This window comes from Apium graveolens, unplaced genomic scaffold (genome assembly GCF_009905375.1).
Source record: "Apium graveolens cultivar Ventura unplaced genomic scaffold, ASM990537v1 ctg143, whole genome shotgun sequence".
Classification (NCBI taxonomy): Eukaryota; Viridiplantae; Streptophyta; class Magnoliopsida; order Apiales; family Apiaceae; genus Apium; species Apium graveolens.
In genome coordinates, this window is record NW_027417235.1 from 38,354 (window position 1) to 58,291 (window position 19,938).

The window sequence follows — 19,938 nt, forward strand, 5'->3', positions numbered from 1 at the left end:
CCTTTCCAAAAAATATACCAGTGTGAATAAGAACTACTTTATTACACTTGAAAGAAATTTCAAAACCACTAGAAACTAAACAGATTCCACTTATTATATTTCTATGCATATCGGGAACATGATGCACTCTAGTCAGAGATAGTATACGCCCTGAAGGGAACTTCAGATCCACGTTTCCTATTCCAAGTACTTGAGCGGCACTAGCATTCCCCATCTTCACAGTCAAGATATGACTCTGTTGATAAGATACAAATAAACTAATGTCAGCATAAATATGCACATTAGCTCCAGTATCTATCAACCATTCATTTGATAGATATGTAGAAAATATTACAGGGTTGTAGGATACATACAGGTCAACGTCGGTTTCAGAAGCCGTAGCCTCACCAACGACCATGTTCACTACGGGCCCACTTGCGGTTCCAAGCACAGCATTCGCTTGCGCTACCACCCCGGTATGTCACAACAATTTCAATTCATCAATTAATGGACTATAATAAACATATAAGTCTTTTGTCGAACCCGTTGGCCCGGGAATTTAAAGAGGCATGAACATATATATAGAGCCTTGGTACACATAGAGGGAGGAAGATTGTACACAACAACCACCACAAGCCATACATTATCGTCCTTGGAAGTTTATCAAGAAAGGGGTCAAATCCATCAGTAGAGAGCCTGAGCCTTACATTTCAGATCTCTTTTTAAAATCTTTAAAATCTACGATCAAATTGTTTTCATTCATCTCCATCCGCAGTGTGACTTAATTCACCTTCAACTGTAACTCTATCATGGTGCCCTCTCATTGCTTGTGCAATCTTCTCCACCATGAATAAATGCTACAATCTCATTGTCATAGGAAAGTAATGCAATATTTTCCGGGGGATCTTCTGCTTTTTTGGATCTTTGTGCACTTTGTACCGGTCCTCATTGAAAATATCACACTTTGCCTTATTGTGATTTTTCTTCTAAAATAACATGCAATCATTCTTGCAAGCATCAATATTTTCATATTACATATTCAATCCTTTAGTCATCTTGCGCACATTGTAGTAGTTTTCAGGCAATTTATGATCTTCAGGAAATATAGATTCAATGAGGTGAAGCAAGTCATCAAAGCTATTATTACTGCAATTATGCTTGTTTTTCAAACGAAGTATCTTTAATACAAACTCAAGTGTTGTGAATTTGGCATTGTTTGGATAAATTGGTTCAGAAGCAACATTTATCATCTTGTAAAAATTTCATGCCGCTTCATTCGATTCTTCCTCAAAATCCTCATAATCCACAAAATCATCATCATGCACATCATGCATCTCATAATCTCTGTAGCTGATGTTAACAAAACTCGTTTCCGCCTCATCCCTCGACACATTTTCCTCCCCATGACAATCCCACCTAGTATACCATTGCATGATACTCAATCGATACAAATAAAGTTTCACGCTACTAGGAAGTTTATAGTATTGATTCACACAATCTTTGCGTGGACATCTTATAAGTCCATTGTCTTCGACTTTAAGATGTTCCATAGCAAATTTAATGAAACTATCAACACTAATTTTATATTCTTCCGTTAATTACTTTGCCTCATCAAATCGATTACGACCAATCCAATTATGATCGAATGACATCTATAAATACAAACAAATTAATATTAGAAAATTATACTAATTAACAAATTCAAGTAATTAATTCATTAGACAAAATATTAAAGATAATTATATTAAAATTAATAAATATTACACAACTTACAATAAAAAAATTAACAAAAAAATGACGGGATCGCTAAAAATTATACTTATTTGAAGATTTAAGATGATTACATGAAAGCTTTTATGGATAAAGTAGAGGAGAGAAGGAGAGAAAATGATTGAAGGGGGTGATTTTGCAGCCATTGGAAATGGAAAGGGGATGCAGTAGTGTTTATAAGTTCTGGCATTTAATACGGCTACAACAAGTGGTTAACAAAGCACGAATAAACATGACCATGTACAGTTGTAATTAAATAAGTTAAAAACGACATAACAGCATTGAAAATGAGGGCGACCCAATACAACCGACTGGTGTTGGAAATTAAATACAACCGAAGAAGATTGTAGGTAAATACAACCATATTCTATTGTAATTTGCTTGTTTATTTTAAATTTATTTTAAAATGTTTAGGAAATAGAAGTTTTAAAAAATATTTTTTTTTAAACTTTTCAAATTAAAGAGACTCGTACGGTTGGATTACTCAAAAAAATTCAAATAAATTATAAACTCCAATATCAATAATTAATTTTTAGCTAAATTTTTAAATAGATTTAAAACTAAATACAATGGGCGGCAGTTGTTTTTACAAATACAACCGACTATGCTTGCAAGAGAATTTGAATTGGCTGAAAAAAATGGATCCCTTTCCCTGATTCTCAACCAAAAATTCAAATAACCCGGGAGTTTTGCCGCCTTTTCAAAAACTGAAATATGATGGATTTCGGTCGTATATGTTCGCAAAAATTTAACAATTTGACGGATTTCTTTCGCTCCTTTTCCTTTTGGCTAAATACGACCGTATCAGAGAAGGCGGTGGTATTTGTGTCTAAATATGACAGCCTTAATACAACGGCTTCCTCTGACTACGAACCTCCGGCGTTGTTTATCTTTTTCTGGCGGGAACTTGAAGTTTGACCCGATTGACTTTACAAACGACCGTAAACCGTCATATTTAGCTACCGTTGTATTTAAATGGCCGTTTTTAGCCTTTCTTTCTTGCCATTAATATAAATATAAATATATATATATATAAATATATATAATTAGATCAGATTATTAACGGATTAGATCATATCAAATTCATATCCTATACTTATCAATACTTATCGGATCGAATTTTATTTTAGATGATTCATATTCGTATTATTAGTTTTCGGCTAGGATTCGGACAGAATATCGATTCACGAGTCACCCCTACTTGGATGTATTATAAACTGAACTTGCGGTTTCTAGGAAAGAAGTATTTCTCTGACGACTTGAAAATGAGGCATACAAAATAAAATAGTGCTGATAGATAACTAAAATCTAAAGTAAATTATAAATACTTTGCTAAATCTGTACCATGTGGAAGCCTGCAGCAAGTCAGAATGTGAACCAGTTGAATTTTATTAAATCAATTATTTAATTATTTAAACTGAAAAACATGCGCACCTGGGCAGGCATGGAAGGCCAGAAAAATAAAATCCATTCAGTATACAGTTCTCAACCCTAACTTTAATATATTTTTTTAAAGAGAAAACTGGGCTGAGGTTTACCTCTGCTATCTTAAGATTATAATACTTTTCTATAACATTTTTATAATAATTGAATCTCTCACTATGTATTTACAAAAATAACCTCCACTTGTATTGTATTTGTTTTAATTTCAGGGTTGTTACCTGAGGGTGACCCCTCAAGGCTAGCAATTTTTTTTTAATATATTTGTTAAAAGATAATAAGACGATAATCGAGTTTTCCTCTACTATCTTGAAATTTTAGCAATCTTTTTTTTTAATATATTTGTTAAAAGATAAAAGACGATAATCGAGTTTTGCTCTACTATCTTGAAAGTTTAGAATGATTGATTAATTAACATGGTATCAGAGTTTAGTTTAGAAAAGTAGTCGGCTCCGAGTTCTCTCACCCTTATTTATTTAGTTTAATATTTATGATTGATATGCGTATTTGTATTGATTATATTGATTATATTTCTGATTAGGTTGTAGAAATCACCCTGATTAAAAATATAAAACACATGATTTTCGAACTCACTATTTTTCAAGATAGGTAGGGCTGAAAAAATACCTGTTAATTTTTATTTTACAAAATTAGTCTAAATTTTATTATAAACTGGGTCGTGGTTGTTGCCCACAACGTGTGGGGATAACTCCTTGAACAATTGTTTTGCATGAGTTGTCTAAATAACTAGTAGAGTTCGTATATTGTTTTCTAGTTTTGGACACCAGAAGTATTAAAACATTTAGAAATACATGCAGGATGCAGCTACTTGCCATCAACAATATTTCTTATTTATTCTTGCTGTCATTAATAATAATGGACTGTTTCTTTATACCCAACTTGTAATTTTTACTTTAATATAACTAATTATATATACTAGTTAGTAACCCATGCCAAGAAGGGGGTTGAAATTATATTACTTGTTATATTAATTTAACATGTTAACTTTTACTAATAAGATTATTTAAAAGTAAATTGATGCTTGTATGAACACTAACAAATAGAAATTAATGTGAAAAAAGTATACAGAGTTTAGAAGTCAATTCGTGTTAGTTGAGATTTAATTATTAAAATTTTAGTTATATAATTTTTCTAGTGAGTACCAAGATTTGGTAATTTTGTGTTCTAATAGAACATGATTTCGCTTATTAATATAGATAGTTGATAACTCGTGCGCAGAAGATTAATATATCGAATTAGGTGCGAAAAACGGATCAAAATTAATATATTAATATAAAATATTAAATTGGTACTTACAAAGTATAATTGTGTAGTTAAAAGGAATCAAATCATCTATGAAATTTTTCATAATAATTTTAATTCTGCATTATTTTACTAGTTATAAATATCTATAATATTAGTTTTGTTTGTGTGAAATGAATTGTATAATTATCTTATGAACAAAATATTTGTTATTTTATATAATTTAATATTAATTAATATTATTTGATAATTATTTTTTAATTACCTTTTTCAATATAGTTTATTAAATATTACTTAAGTATTGATAAAAAAATATTTTTCAAATTAAAAGTAAATATACGTTTGGATGAATATTAACTAATAAAAGAACAAAATTTAAAGATAATAGAAGTCAATCTGTGTTATGTGAGTACAAAAAAACATGGTTTCGCTTATTAATAAAGATTATAGATTTTAATAATCTCATGAACCAAATATTTGTTATTTTAGATAATTTAATTTTATTCAATATTATCTTATAATTATTTTATAATTAGTTTTTTTCAATATAGTTTATTTAATATTACTTAATTATTGATATAAAATATTTTTCAAATTAAAAGTAAATAGACGCGGATAAACACTAACTAATAAAAAAAAGTTTAGATAAAATAAGAGTCAATTTGTTTTAGATAAGTACCAAAATTTGTTACTTTGTTATTTCGGTATTTTCTGTATCAATAAAACATGGTTTTAAATAAAGAGTATAGAAGCAATATATTTGTAGTTTTGCAGGCAATTGTTGACTAATGGTAGAGTGAATTTCAGTACCTTTTATAATGGCTTCTGTTTAGACTCTTGGTTTAAAATTTTGAAAATGTAATGTCAACTTCAACAAAAAATATAGTGTATCATTTCCCATTTATTTCGGTTTCAATTCGTTTTGTGTATATAGATAGTAGTACACACGAAACAGTTCCTGTAATTTAATGGTGTTCCGTGTCGGGTCATATTTAACCCATATTGTGTTAGTTTCGTTTTCGCCTATAGACACAAAGCACAAGGAACGGGGACACGAATGAATTATCAGGTCTAAGTATTTGTGATTTGATAAAATATACTCTCTCGTCCTTAAAAACGTTTCTTATTTATATTGGACATATTTAATTTCGTATTATTATTAAATATAACAACTTCATTGTATTAAAGTACTCATAAATACGAATCCAACAAAATCACTCATGACTATGTTTGATGTTATAAATTAGACGTAAATTAGTAGTCTATCGTTTAACATGAACAGTACAAAAAGTCAAAACGGGAAGAATATTATGGGACGGATTGAGTAATGAACAATAACAGTAAAAATGAAATGATAATTGGTATGAAAAATTAAAGATGAAATGGAACTCCATTATTGAACTCACAATCTATGTATCTATCGATCTCTATGTGTATCTGATTGACAGTCTTGTTATTCTTCTATCTAACTAACTGATTGTATATATACAAGTGAAGTAAGCTTGACATTAGCAAAAGTTGGTTACGCAGGTGGCCTTCTATTTGTGTTGGTTATGATCGGGTACAATGCTGAGCTATGGTAAATAATATGTAGCTGCATCATGGAGGATTAATCTCAATAGTATTCACGAGGAATTTCATGGTGTTTACATCCTGAAACCTATCCACATTAGTTGCTTGGCTCAGAACTCCATTGAATCAGAATCTTGTAATGATTATGTATACTTTTAACTGTATTCAACAGTTACTGTCAAAAAAATGTTGCTTCTTGTCTATGTTTTTTTTTGTTAATCTGGTATTCAGGTCAGTTTTCGCCCATATCAACTAATCCGGAGGACTACTAGCACACTCGTAACCATCAAACATGGCAATCAACACTGTTTCACCTCAAATGGACCGCGTAGAATACAAATATTGCCGATGAATAACAACCCTGAGTGACTCAAAGAGAAACAGGAAGATGCAGAACAGAGACTTACTCAAGAGAAAAATCCTTGAAATTTAAGAATTAACGAAATGATCTCGAATTTTAAACATATGTCTGAAATTTGATTAAACAAAAACTTCTAAATTTAATTGTCTTTTGGGGTCTTGTTATTAACGGGAGACACAAAGCTCCCCAATATTCTGCAATACCTCGGTCAGTATAGGACGTTCATGAGGACAATGATCACAACAAGCTAAGGCCAGTTGCAAAAGCTGAACCATCTCGTCCTCGGCATGTTTATACTTAAGGAGCTCAACATCGAAAACCTCAGATGTCCATTCTTCCCTCACAGCAGATTCAACCCACCTTGGAAGATCAACATCGTTTTCTTTCAAGAAAGCATGAGTAGGCAACATGCCTGTTAAGAGCTCCAGTAGTAGAACCCCGAAACTGTAAACATCTGTTTTCTGAGAGACTTTGCGAGAATTGGTTACCTCTGGTGCCCGATAGCCACGATTGGGAATGGTGTCAGGCCCGTACAATTCAGCAAGTCCAATGTCAGACACACGAGCCTCGTGTGAGGTAGTAAGTAGGATATTCGATGATTTAATGTTTCCATGGGAAACTGCTGGCCCTAGTGAGTGAATGTATGCAATTCCACGGGCAGCACCAAGCGCAATTGCTGCTCGTGCAGCCCAGTTTAAGGAAGTCCTGCCTGCAGCTTTGTTTTCTGCAACAAAACAAAATTGAAAAAAAATCCGTAAAAGGAAAATTCAGAATGTAAACAATATCGAAAGGAAAATGCTTGATGTACAGAATTGTGTACATAATGACATGAGGTGAATATTAATTGGAATGGCCCCCCTGTACTCACATCAACAACACCATTTAAAACGCCCCACATCAAGTGTCATGTCATGTCATTCTGTACAATTTTTTTGTACAAAAACACTACTCAAATCGAAAACCAAAACAAAATTGCATGAATGTTCTCACCATGCAGAAGTGCAGATAAACTCCCCATTGGCATGTAATCAGAAACAAGCAGATTCTGGCCTACACCATATGAGTATGCTCTCAGAGGCACCAAATTCTCATGATCCATACTTCCAAGCCTCTCAATCTTATCCCTATAAACTAATTTCTCTTCAACCTCCACCTCTTTCAATCTCTTAACCACCATCACCTCTTCGGTATCTAAAGTCATCTTATACGATATCCCGAATGTACCCTTCCCTAACACCTCAGAAAAAGCTCCCAAAAGATCATTCAAATCAGAGACCACGTCTGGTTCCCGAAAGTACACCAATTCACCTCTAGCCTTCTCATCATTAACTTCACTTTCTTGACATGACCTAAGAACTCTAGCTTCCTTATTTTCACGACGACATACAAGCCATAGAAGACTAACAAAGATCAAGATAACCAAAGGCGTACCAACAACTAAGCCAATTAAACGCACACCCTTGAATTTCTTATCACCACCACTACAAGACTTAAGAGGCCGTCCACATAAACGGTTCCCAGCAAATGCACTCTCTGCCTTACTCGACAACTTCTCGGGTATGTTACCAGTCAACAAATTATCCGAAACATTAAACTGAATTAAATCTGGCAAATCCAAATTTGGTATTTCACCACTAAGCTGATTTTTCTCCAAATTCAAACTACCTAAATTTACATGAACTATGTTCTCCAAAGAAAAAATAAACGAAGGTATAGGACCAGAAAATTCATTAGACTCTAGATAAAGATTTCGAAGATCACTCAAAGACGAGAAATCTAAAGGGAGTGATCCCGACAGTGCATTGGACCGGAGACTCAACGTGACTAAGTTCCTTAAGTTTCCGATTGTATTTTCAAGTACATGTCCTGTAAGGTCCATACCAGGTAAATGCAGTTTCGATGATTTGTACATTCTACTCCAAGCCACTTGCATGGGGAGGTTTCAGTAGCGTTCCAAGCAAGGGTTCTGCCCCCGACAGCGGAGCGGAAGACTAACAGTGCAGCTCTGTCATTAACAAGGTCGGGTTTCACGGCGGTGAGGAGAAAAGAAAATACAATGGCAGCGCCGAGGAGGAGATGGTGACACTGACTCATTGTGGTGCAAATTTTTGTTTTTCTGGTTCGAGACTCGAGAGTTAATTATTTATAGATGACTTGCGGGATAAGTGTGGAGGTTACCTTGTCTTGTGTTGTGTTGGTCCTTGTCTTGTGGATTTAAAAACTTAGAAATTGTTTTCGAGATATGATTTGTGTAAGAGAATGAGGAAAGTTCTTTTTTTATATATATGCGATGTGCGAGGGTATATTTCCTTTAAATATTTTAGATGTAACAAAAACATTTGCTTAAAAATTTTAGAAGATTCAGTACCATTTTTTAGTAAGTCTGTATTAACAGGTACTTTACACATAATATATAACTTACGGATATTATATAAATTTTAGACTCTGAAATTTATCTATTAGAAATTTTTGATAATATAATTTGATAATTATTTTAAATATGCATGTGTATAATTTAGTGAAATTTTAGTTTGTAAAGAAATATCACTGATTGCAAGATTTAATTTTGTTGAAATTCAAAAGTGCGTTTATAAAAGATAATTATGTTTTAATTAAAAGATAAATTTTAGCTCAAATCAATAGTAAATGAATTATCTTTATTTTGATATACCGAACAAATCTAACTAATTATATTAAAATTTATTTTGGTTTAATTTGTTTAAACCCGAATCAATGATAAAAATTTAATGTATCAATAATGAAAATTAATGTTAACCGGAATAAAAGTACATATTATTTTATTTTATCTGATATAGTTATTTTCTTTTTTTAATTTTGATTTATCATAAATCAAATTGTATAATTGTTTTAGCGCGGATGAATAACATGTATTTATTTTATATTAGTCCTACGCAATTATACTGACTAAGGAATCATCTATATTTTCATTTTATTAAAATAATTTTGAATATTACAGAAATTGAAAAAACCCATAATTATATAAACCCAAACATTCCATACACAGATCTTCAATCAAATTTTTAATATTTCGGCTATTAGGGCCGGATCTTAGTTATCCCACAATCCTAAACCTACATTATACCTAACAATAAATTAGGTTGACTTTAATTTTATCTTAACACTAATCAATAATATCCTTTAGTTTGAATTTAATTTTAGTTTTAGCACAGATCAATAATATACATTGTTTTGTTTTAGCCCTAGGTCCGTTATATCAACTATCTAATTACATTTATTTTATTTTTAATTTTATTTTAGCTCTGATTAAATATTATTTTATTTTAAGGCGAATAGATAACATATTTTAGTCTCAGACCCGTTATGCCAACCAAATGTAGCTAATTATATTTAGTTTCTTCTTTAATTTCATTTTTAGCCCGGAATGAATATTATTATGTTTTAGACCAAATTGATAATATGTATAATTTTATCTTAGTTTGATGATGTTATATCTGCCAAACAAATTTACTTACAATTTATTTTGCTTTAGCACGTTTATTTTTTTTGTTTTAGCCTGATTACATTATAGCGATCAAAAGAATTTGCTTTCAAATTTTTATCAGTCTTTATTATTTTATTTTAATCTGAGCCTGCAAATCCAACTAATTGTATGTAATTTATTTTTAATTTTTATTTAGGATTTGATCAATAGTATAATTTTTATTTAATATCATATATTATTTTGTTTAAATCAAAATCATTAGACATATTACAATTTTATTTGTATTTATATAATTATTATATGAATAATAATCTATTTATGATAGTGTTTTATTTTAAATATCATTATAATTACGATGACCAGAGTGACTACCAACTAAACTTTCATTGTTTCGTCTTTAATATAATAGTATAGATATAGATAGATAGATGGTATAGAAGATTGATAGATTGATTGATATATAATCAACATATATTAAAAAGAATTGTACATAATATTTTTAGAGTAAGAATAATTTTATTTGGAGAAAATAAAAAAGACAACATGTTTTACTTAAAAAAGGTAGAAATTAAAAGGAATTGTCTAAAATATTTGTAGAGAAAGAGTTATTTTTGTTGGTGAAAATAAAAATGGCAACATATTTTACTTATAAAGGTAATTGGTTAGATATTAATTAAATAAGAGTAATTGAGTAAAATATTAATTTTTTTAAGAAAGGGCAATTATGTAATTGAAGGAAGAACCGTAAAGTTTCGTATTTAATATAATAATATAGATATATAAGTAATTCGACTTCAAAAATCAAATATTTTTTTATTTTGTATATGTAATTGAATTGTAAGATAATACTTATTTTAAGTATATTTGTATTTACATTAATAGTAAAAAATATATAAAATAAATATTTTTTACTGTGAACCCGTATAAAATATATTTGCAACAACTACTGATTAGATGTGCAAATGTTTTTGACTTTTGCATTATTTTAAGAACAGGGGGTTTTTGCATTGTCTAAAATGATGAGATGAGATTGTCGTTGTTGGAATAAGGATGATGATGTTATGTTGTTCTTGTAAATCAGTTAAAAATTTATGGATTGATAAAGTCAAAGAGCTTAACAAAGTCATAAGCAAACCAATATTTAAATAAAATAAATATTTAAATAGCTGAAAAATATAATTTACTAGTCATTAGTGGTTATAATATTATTATTTTATTTTATTAAATAAACATGTACGTGATATTTAAAAGAAGTTGTTTTAATTGAGAGTAATAAAAAAGGTAACGTGTTATAGTTGAAAACAATTTTTATTTATTTTTCTATTATAATTGGTTACTAAAAGAAGTTGTTTTAGTTGAGAGAAATAAAAAGGTAACGTGTTATAGTTGAAAACGATTTTTATTTTTTTTCTATTATAATTTGATTACTAAACGAAGTTGTTTTAGTTGAGAGAAATAAAAAAGGTAACGTGTTATAGTTGAAAATGATTTTTATTTCTTTTTCTATTAGAATTAGATTAGTAAGGCTAATAAATTTTTTAAGTAAAATAAAGATAATTCAGTAAATTCAACGTGTACCAAGAAACAAGTACCGTACCAAAATTTTCAATGTTTCGTCTTTTATATAATAGTAATAGACTAGCTTAAATCTCGTGCGATGTACGGGTTCCCGCTAATGTTTAAAAATTTTATTTATCTCGTCATATTCTAATTTCTAAATTTTTTTTAATATATAATAATTATAAATTCATAATAAAAATGTTGGAAATATTGACTATTACAGCAACATAGAAGCAGTTATATATAATATTTAATAAGCCAAGACAACAATTAACGAAACAAAACATGTAGGTAAACAACATGCATATCAGTAACTGTAAGAACGAAGAAAGAAATGAAAGCGTACCATTAACCATAGCTTTAACACAATGAAAAGAAACAGAAAAGCAGTGGTAGCCCACCGGTACAATAAAACAAGAAAACTAATCAGCTGAGTCGTCAGGCCTTCCTCGAAGCCCTGACTGCTCTTGAAGAGATAATTGCCCCCACCTGATGCGTTGGGTTGCTTGCAATTCTTCCTCCATGATAAAACAACTCCGGATTTGATGTTCACATCAACAACAAAATCTACTTCGACTAGCACCTCAGTCGCCGGAAAAATCAGCAGCTCAAAATTGTGTTTGGGAGAGAGGAGAAAGAAGAGAGAAGAAGAGAATGATGGTGTGGTACATTTTCATCAACAACTTAGATCTCTATTTATAGAAGAGGCTAAGTGTAACTTACCATCCTGACATTAATAGACTTTAATAGACTTTAATATCAGGAATCAAAACTCCTCATTTAATACATGAATCAAAACTCCTGATTTTGAATTTAAATAAAATGTAACAGCTTTTGTATTTAATCCAAACATTAAATCAGTTTTAATGTTTTAAATTATGAATATATATTATCAGTTACATGTCCAGATTCATTGAATCTAACCCAGCCCACTTACAATGTGATCAAGCCCAACATAAATAATAACCCAGCCCGACTGATAAATTAATTCTGATTAAAAAATTAAATGACAAATAAATAAAATCTTCACTTTATTTATTTTCAATGTGGGACAAATGACACATTCTCCATTTCAAGCTTTTACGAGCTACTAGTTTCAACTCTATTTCTCTATGGATTTCACGAATAAAATACTTAGATCCATATATAAAAGTTTAAGTTCACATATCATGGAACAACTTCCAATCATTAGATTTTCGGATTTTCATCAAGAACATAATAAAATTATGATCTAAAATCCATTTTTCTAATAATCCCCCAAAAATCCATACAGAATTGCGATCAGGTTTTTCATCATGACTTGTTTTTCAGAGTAGGCACCCTTCTGGATTTGAACCCTCCTAAGTCCTCTACTTCAATGGCTACCGAATTCAGATAGAATGTTTCACCTTGAATCTTAATCCATTTAGTATAACCATGTTCCATGGATGACGACAAGTCAACGGCTATGGTGCCAATCTACGACTTTGAGACATTAATGGTCTTGTCTCGATCCTGTTCGTCGATTGCTTCAAGGAATAACCATTTCCTCTAATTGCGACCACACAATTACATTCTCTTAGCTGGGCATCTCCAGAGATATACTACTACTATCTCGTCAAATGACTTGACCCCATTCAGAGTTTTAACACTCTTACTTTTCTAGCAGTGTCAGTACCTTCTAGGTTTACAGTGGATGGACTCAGATACAGTAGTATCATCTATGTAGCAAAGGTACTACAAATTCATCCTTATAGCTTGTTATTACCACATTGAATACACTTCGAGGGATCTCCTCTCATGTATATTGGGTTCCTACTATTGATGAATTATGATGGGTTGACAGTTCCATCCCCAACCTTGACTTGAGGACCACTGCAGGTTCCAGTCCCTTAGTCAAAGGATCAACTATATTATTCTGAGTTCATATGAACTCTATAGCTATAATCCTATCAGACACTAAACCCCTTATAGACTTGATTCTAACTTGGATGTGTCTCTTTGTTTTAACATTATGTTTTTTACTGCTAATCTTGTCGATAGTTTTTCGACTATCACAATGAATAGCAATAGCAGGAAGCGGTCTGCTTACTACAAGTATCGCAGACATAAGTCCGTGTAACCATTCAGCCTTCGTCCCTGTGGCATCTAGTGCACACAACTCAGCCTCAAATGTAGACCGAGTCACCATAGTCTGTCTGCTTTACTTCCAGGATATTGCTCCACTTGCCAAGGTGAACACATATCCAGTCACTCCATTGGAACCAGACTTCTTAGCTATCCAACTTGCATCACTGTACCCTTCAAGAACACCAGGAAATCTCTTGTAGTGTAAACTAAGGTACATTGTGCCTTTTAGATATCTAAGTACTCTATCAAGAGCATCCTATTGAATTCTGTTTGGACAGCTTGTATATCTAGTCAACTTAGATAAAAAAAAATATGAAATATCTGGTCTAGTACAGTTAGCTAGATACTGCAAACTCTCAATAATCTGAGAGTACCTTAACTGAGACACAGGCACTCCTGAAGTATTCTTGACAAGGGCAACTTTAGAATCATAAGGTGTACTAGCGATTCTACACCGTGAATAACCATATTTCTCAAGTATAGATTTCTCTATATAATGAGATTGAGTCAAGGTTATTCCCTCAGCTGACTGAATCAGTTTGATTCCAAGAATCACACTAGTCTCACCCATATCCTACATTTCAAAATGCATTTTCATGAATTCTTTTGTCTCGTTAATAATCTCAATATTGGTTCCAAACAATAAGATGCCATCCACATATAGGCACAGGATAACACACTCACTACTTTTAACTTTAGTGTAGACACACTTGTCACTTTCATTAATCTTATAACTGAATGACAATACAGTTTCATCAAACTTTTTATGCCAATCTCTGGGAGCTTGTTTTAAGCCATGGATGGATTTGATCAACTTACATACTTTCCTCTCATTTTCAGATGCAACAAATCCTTCAGGCTGGTCCATATAAATCTCTTCTTCAAGTTCACCATGAAGAAAAGCGGTCTTTACATCCATCTGATGGATGATAAGACCATGGACGGAAGCCAATGCTATAAGCATATGGATTGTTACCATCCTTACAACCGGAGAGTATGTATCAAAGTAATCAACCCCTTCCTTATGCTTAAAACTCTTAGCTACCAGTCTACCTTTGTACTTATCTATTGAGCCGTCAGGGTTCAACTTTCTTTTAAAGACCCATTTGCACCCGATAGTAGAACACCCGGGAGGGAGATCAACCAACTCCCATGTTTCATTAGAAATAATAGAGTCAATTTCACTCTTCACAGCGCCCTTCCAATGCCTAGACTCCGAAGAATCCATATCTTGTCGGCAAGTTAAAGGTTCGTCCTCGACATTGTAAGTGATAAAATCACCTCCAAAGTCTTTAACTACCTTTGCACGCTTACTTCTCCTTGGTTTCTCTACTTCCTCAGGAATAGAGCTACTACTAGGTTCCGCCCCCACATCTGTCATATTTTCCACATGATCAGGAATAAAACTCGATGTGTGAGTAGGATCTTCCTCAGAAGTCGTTTCCAGTCTTCATAGGGTAGACATCATCAAAGAATGTAGCATCTCAAAATTCAACTATCGTGTTTGCCACTATACCATTTATGTCAGATTATAATACCAAAAGTCTCATAGTTGTAGTGGTTTCAAGATAGCCCAGAAAGATACAGTCAACAGTTTTCGGACCTAGTTTCTTTCTCTTGTGTTCATCAACAAGCACCTTATCAAGGCACCCCCACACACGAAGATACTTAAGACTAGTCATCCTGCCTTTCCACAACTCCAAGGGTGTCTTTTCCACGTGTTTCAGAGGGACTCTATTCAAAATATGGCATGTAGTATTTAGAGCCCCTCCCCACATGTATTTAGGCAACCCAGAGTTAATCAGCATACTATTAATCATATCTTTAAATGTTCTGTTCTTTCGCTCAGCAACCCATTCGACTCTGGTGTGTATGGTGGAGTAACTTCATGAACTATACTATTGTTTGCACAAAATTCATTAAAAGCGTTACTCGTATACTCACCACATCTATCAGATCTCAATCGTTTAAGTAACTTACTAGTTTGTTTTTCTACTTCAGTTTTATATAAAATGAATTTACTAAGTGCTTCATCCTTATGTCTAAGTAAATAAACATAACAATATCTACTACTATCATCTATAAAAGTAATGAAGTATCTAAACTGGTCCTTGGTCAACACACCACCAAATTCACAAATATCAGTGTGTACTAAATCTAACAGGTATGAATCCCTAACAATGTTATGAAAATGCCTCCTTATTTGTTTAGCAGACACACATACTCGACATCTAGAATTCTTTTATATGGTATATTTTGGAATCAACTCTAAGTTCATCATATTCTTAAGAGCACCAAAGTTTAAGTGACCTAGTCTAGCATGCCATATATCCAAGGATTCAACACAGTTAACAGAAGGAATAATATTATTATTCAAATTTCCCAAAACGGGTTCAGCATTAATAACAAATAAACCATTTGACAAGTAACCCTTGCCAAAAAATATACCAGTATGAATAAGAACTACTTTATTACACTTGAAAGAAATTTCAAAACCACTAGAAACTAAACAGATTCCACTTATTATATTTCTACGCATGTCGGGAACATGATGCACTCTCCTTTCTGTCTTTTCGGGGAGAGAGAGAACTCTTCCCAAGACTTCGGGAGCTTTTCAATCACTCTCATAACCTTGAACTTCTCAGGAAGGTCCATTCTAGACTCCTTCAAAGCATGCACTATCATCTTGAACTCATGCACTTGCTCAGTCATAGACTTATTGTCCACCAGCTTGAACTCAAGGAACCTTGCCACATAATACTTTTCCAGACCTTGTGAGTCAGTATTATGTGTCTGGTCCAGCTTCTCCCGTAAGAGTTTTGCGGAGTAGGCATCAGAAAAATAGACATCAAACAAAGTGTTTGTTAGAGCAGCCCATCCTAGCCACCCCATCCTTCTCAGCCCACTTCGCAAAAGCCTTAACTGTGTCAGCCTTTTCTTGATCTACAACCAATTTCTCATACTCCATAACCGGCCACAAACCCTTTATAGTCAACCACAATTTCATCCTTTTGTGCCAGCGAGAAAAGCCGATGCCAACATTAAATTTCACCGGTAAACCAGTTAATTCAACAGCTTGTGAAAAACTATAAGTGGTCCAATCAATGACCCCAGCAGTTGCACCAGAACTACCACTACCTACGGGAACCTCAGTTTCGCTAACCATTATACGAAATAATATATAACTAATTATCTCTTCAAGAATGTTGGAAATATTGACTATTACAACAACATAGAAGTAGTTATATATAATATTTAAGAAGCCAAGACAACAATTAACGAAATAAAACATGTAGGTAAATAACATGCATATCAGTAACTGTAAAAACGAAGAAAGAAATGAAAGCGTACCAGTAACCATAGCTTTAACACAGTGAAAAGAAACAGAAAAACAGTGGTAGCCAACCGGTACAATGAAACAAGAAAACTAATCAGCTGAGTCGTCAGGCCTTGCTCGAAGCCCTGACTGCTCTTGAAGAGATAATTGCCCCCACCTGCTGCGTTGGGTTGCTTGCAATTCCTTCTCCTGGATAAAACAGCTCCGGATATGATGTTCACACCAACAACAAATCCTACTTCGACTAGCACCTCAGTCGCCGAAAAAATCAGCAGCTCAAAATTGTGTTTGGGAGAGAGGAGAAAGCAGAGAGAAGAAGAAAATGATGGTGTGGTACATTTTCATCAACAACTTAGACCTCTATTTAAAGTAGAGGCTAAGTGTAATTTACCACCCTGAAATTAATAGACTTTAATATCAGAAATCAAAATTGCTCATTTAATACATGAATCAAAACTCCTGATTTTGAATTTAAATAAAAGGTAACAGCTTTTATATTTAATCCACACATTAAATCAGTTTTAATGTTTTCAATTATGAATATATATTATCAGTTACATGTCTAGATTCATTGAATCTAACCCAGCCCACTTACAAAGTAACCAAGCCCAACATAAACAATAACCCAGCCCAACTGATAAATTAATTCTAATTAAAAAATTAAATCACAAATAAATAAAATCTTCACTTTGTTTATTTTCAATGTGGGACAAATGACATATTATCCATTTCAAGCTTTTACAAGTTACTAGTTTCAACTCTATTTCTCTATGAATTTCACTAAGAAAATACTTAGATCCATATATAAAGTTTAAGTTCACATATCATGAAACAACTTTCAATCATTAGATTTTAGAATTATCATCAAGAACATAATAAAATTATAATCTAAAATCCAATTTTCTAACAAAAAATAATAGAATAACTTGAGTAGAATAAGTAGACTGTGTCTAGTGGTTTAACAATTTAGTAGTTTAACGGATATATAACACTATGATACGTTGTGGTCATAGTTTAGTATGATAAGTACACTATATCTAATATTTTTACAATTTAGTAGTTTAGCGGATATATAACACTACGATACGTTGTGATCGTAATTTAGTAGAATAAGTACAGATATAGTAGTTTAACAATTTAGTAGTTTAATGGATATATAACACTATTTATTTATTTTTTTAATAACCAAAATTCACTACAAAAAAATGGCTAAATACAACCGTTTTAAAACCGGTTGTATTTAGCTAAATTCGACCGTTTTCGGTTGTATTTAGCTAAATACAACCGGTTTTTGGACCGGTTGTATTCGCTCGAGTAATATTTAGTAAACCGGTTATATTTAGTACTAAATATGAACGACTAAATACCACCGGCTAAATACAACCGTTTAAATACAACAGGCTAAATACAACTGCTTCCGGTCAAATTTAATTTTTCAGATAAAATTCAAATATCCCGCTCAAATAATTAAATTTTACAAAAAAATTTAAAAAGTCCGCCCAATTATGAAATTCAACCGTATTTGACCAAAAATAGGATTCTAAATACTACCCAATACGGTTGAATTAACGCACATCAATTTCAAAAAAAAAAGAACTCGCCAGAAACTACTACCCAATACAGTTGAATTCTCTATCAAATAATACCCATTTCCGATTTTAACAACCACGTTCTGCAGCAGTTAGTCAATTACTACTTACAAAAACAGCCATGTCTTGCTGTTATCTTTCATCTCTAACTCGCCACACGACTCACGACTCACTTCACACCCCTCCTCACTCGTTTGTTGTGCTCAGCCCCAGTAAAACCCCAACTCGTCCCATCTCTCCAACCCTCAAACGATGCCGATTTGATCTCCCAAAATCTCCTGCAACACCACAACCCATTTCACTCGATGGAATCATCTATCCAACTCCACGGCGTTTCTCTCAATTATAATCTCCTTCATCAGACCTAAATATAAAAAGAGAATCATAATCAAAATCTGAAAAATCAAACCAAATTCGACGATACACAAATACAAAGTTTTTACCTCAAATTTTCGATGCTCATACTCTTTTACCCTTTCTAAATACCAACCCACAACTAAAAAAAAGAATTGAACTTAAAATTTTAAAAATCCATCTCATTTTTAACTTGAAAAATGAAGAGAAAAGAAAGAGGGGGATGGGGGTTTCTCAACTGGAGCTTGAGATTTCGGCTGAACAGTGGGAGATAACAATATAAAGTGTGTTTAAGTTTGGTGAAAGAAAAGAAAGAGGGGGATGAGGGACTTGTGCGGTGAAAGAAACAGGGGCGAGGAGAAACAGGGTGAGGGTGGGGGTGGGAGGGGGTGCGTTATAATATTTTATTTTATAGTTTTTTTATTTTTATTATTTTGATTAGTAATATTCACCATCCGTTATATTAAATTTTATAGTTAATTTGGTACGTTGGATCTTGTTTACACAGATCGCTGACATGACACTAAATTCAACTGTATTTGGTTGAACTTAGGAGTGTTAACTTAAAATTTTATGTAATGATAATTAAATTTTTTTATGGAGGGATTTAGAAAATTTTACCTTATTTGCTAAAATAATTAAAATCTAGTAATGAAAAATTCTTAAAATTTTGTATATAACTCTTTTTTTAACTATTTTAACATCGATACGATTGGATCGTTAATTATCAATTCCAAATAGGTGGAATATTCTAGGGTTAAAATCTCAACCCCTAAATTTAATTTTGTAAAATAATTAAGTTATTTGGTTTGCTTTTTAAAAAGTCAACTAGTAATTTGACGAGTACTCCTAACTAGTGTTTAATCCCATATTGATGATTCGATATTTTTAAAAATATTAATGAATGATCCAACCGTATGTCAAGATCTGTATATTTTAGTGATATGACAAAATTTTTAGAAAAAAAATAAATATATTTGCTTTGCCTTTTTAAGAGTCAAAGAGTAGTTTAACCAGTACTTCTAACTAGTGTTTAATCTCATATTTATGTTTCGATATTTTTAAAAATATTAATGAATGATCCAACCGTACGGATGTCAAAATCAGTATATCTTAGTGATATGACAAAAATTTTAGAAAA

The 19,938-nt window shown here is 32.1% G+C and overlaps 1 pseudogene; it reads right to left on the minus strand.

Moving 5' to 3' along the window:
• Window positions 1-6,548: 6,548 nt before the first annotated feature.
• Window positions 6,549-12,085, minus strand: LOC141699863 (putative inactive receptor kinase At1g48480; annotated as a pseudogene).
• Between the last annotated feature and the right edge of the window lie 7,853 nt (window positions 12,086-19,938).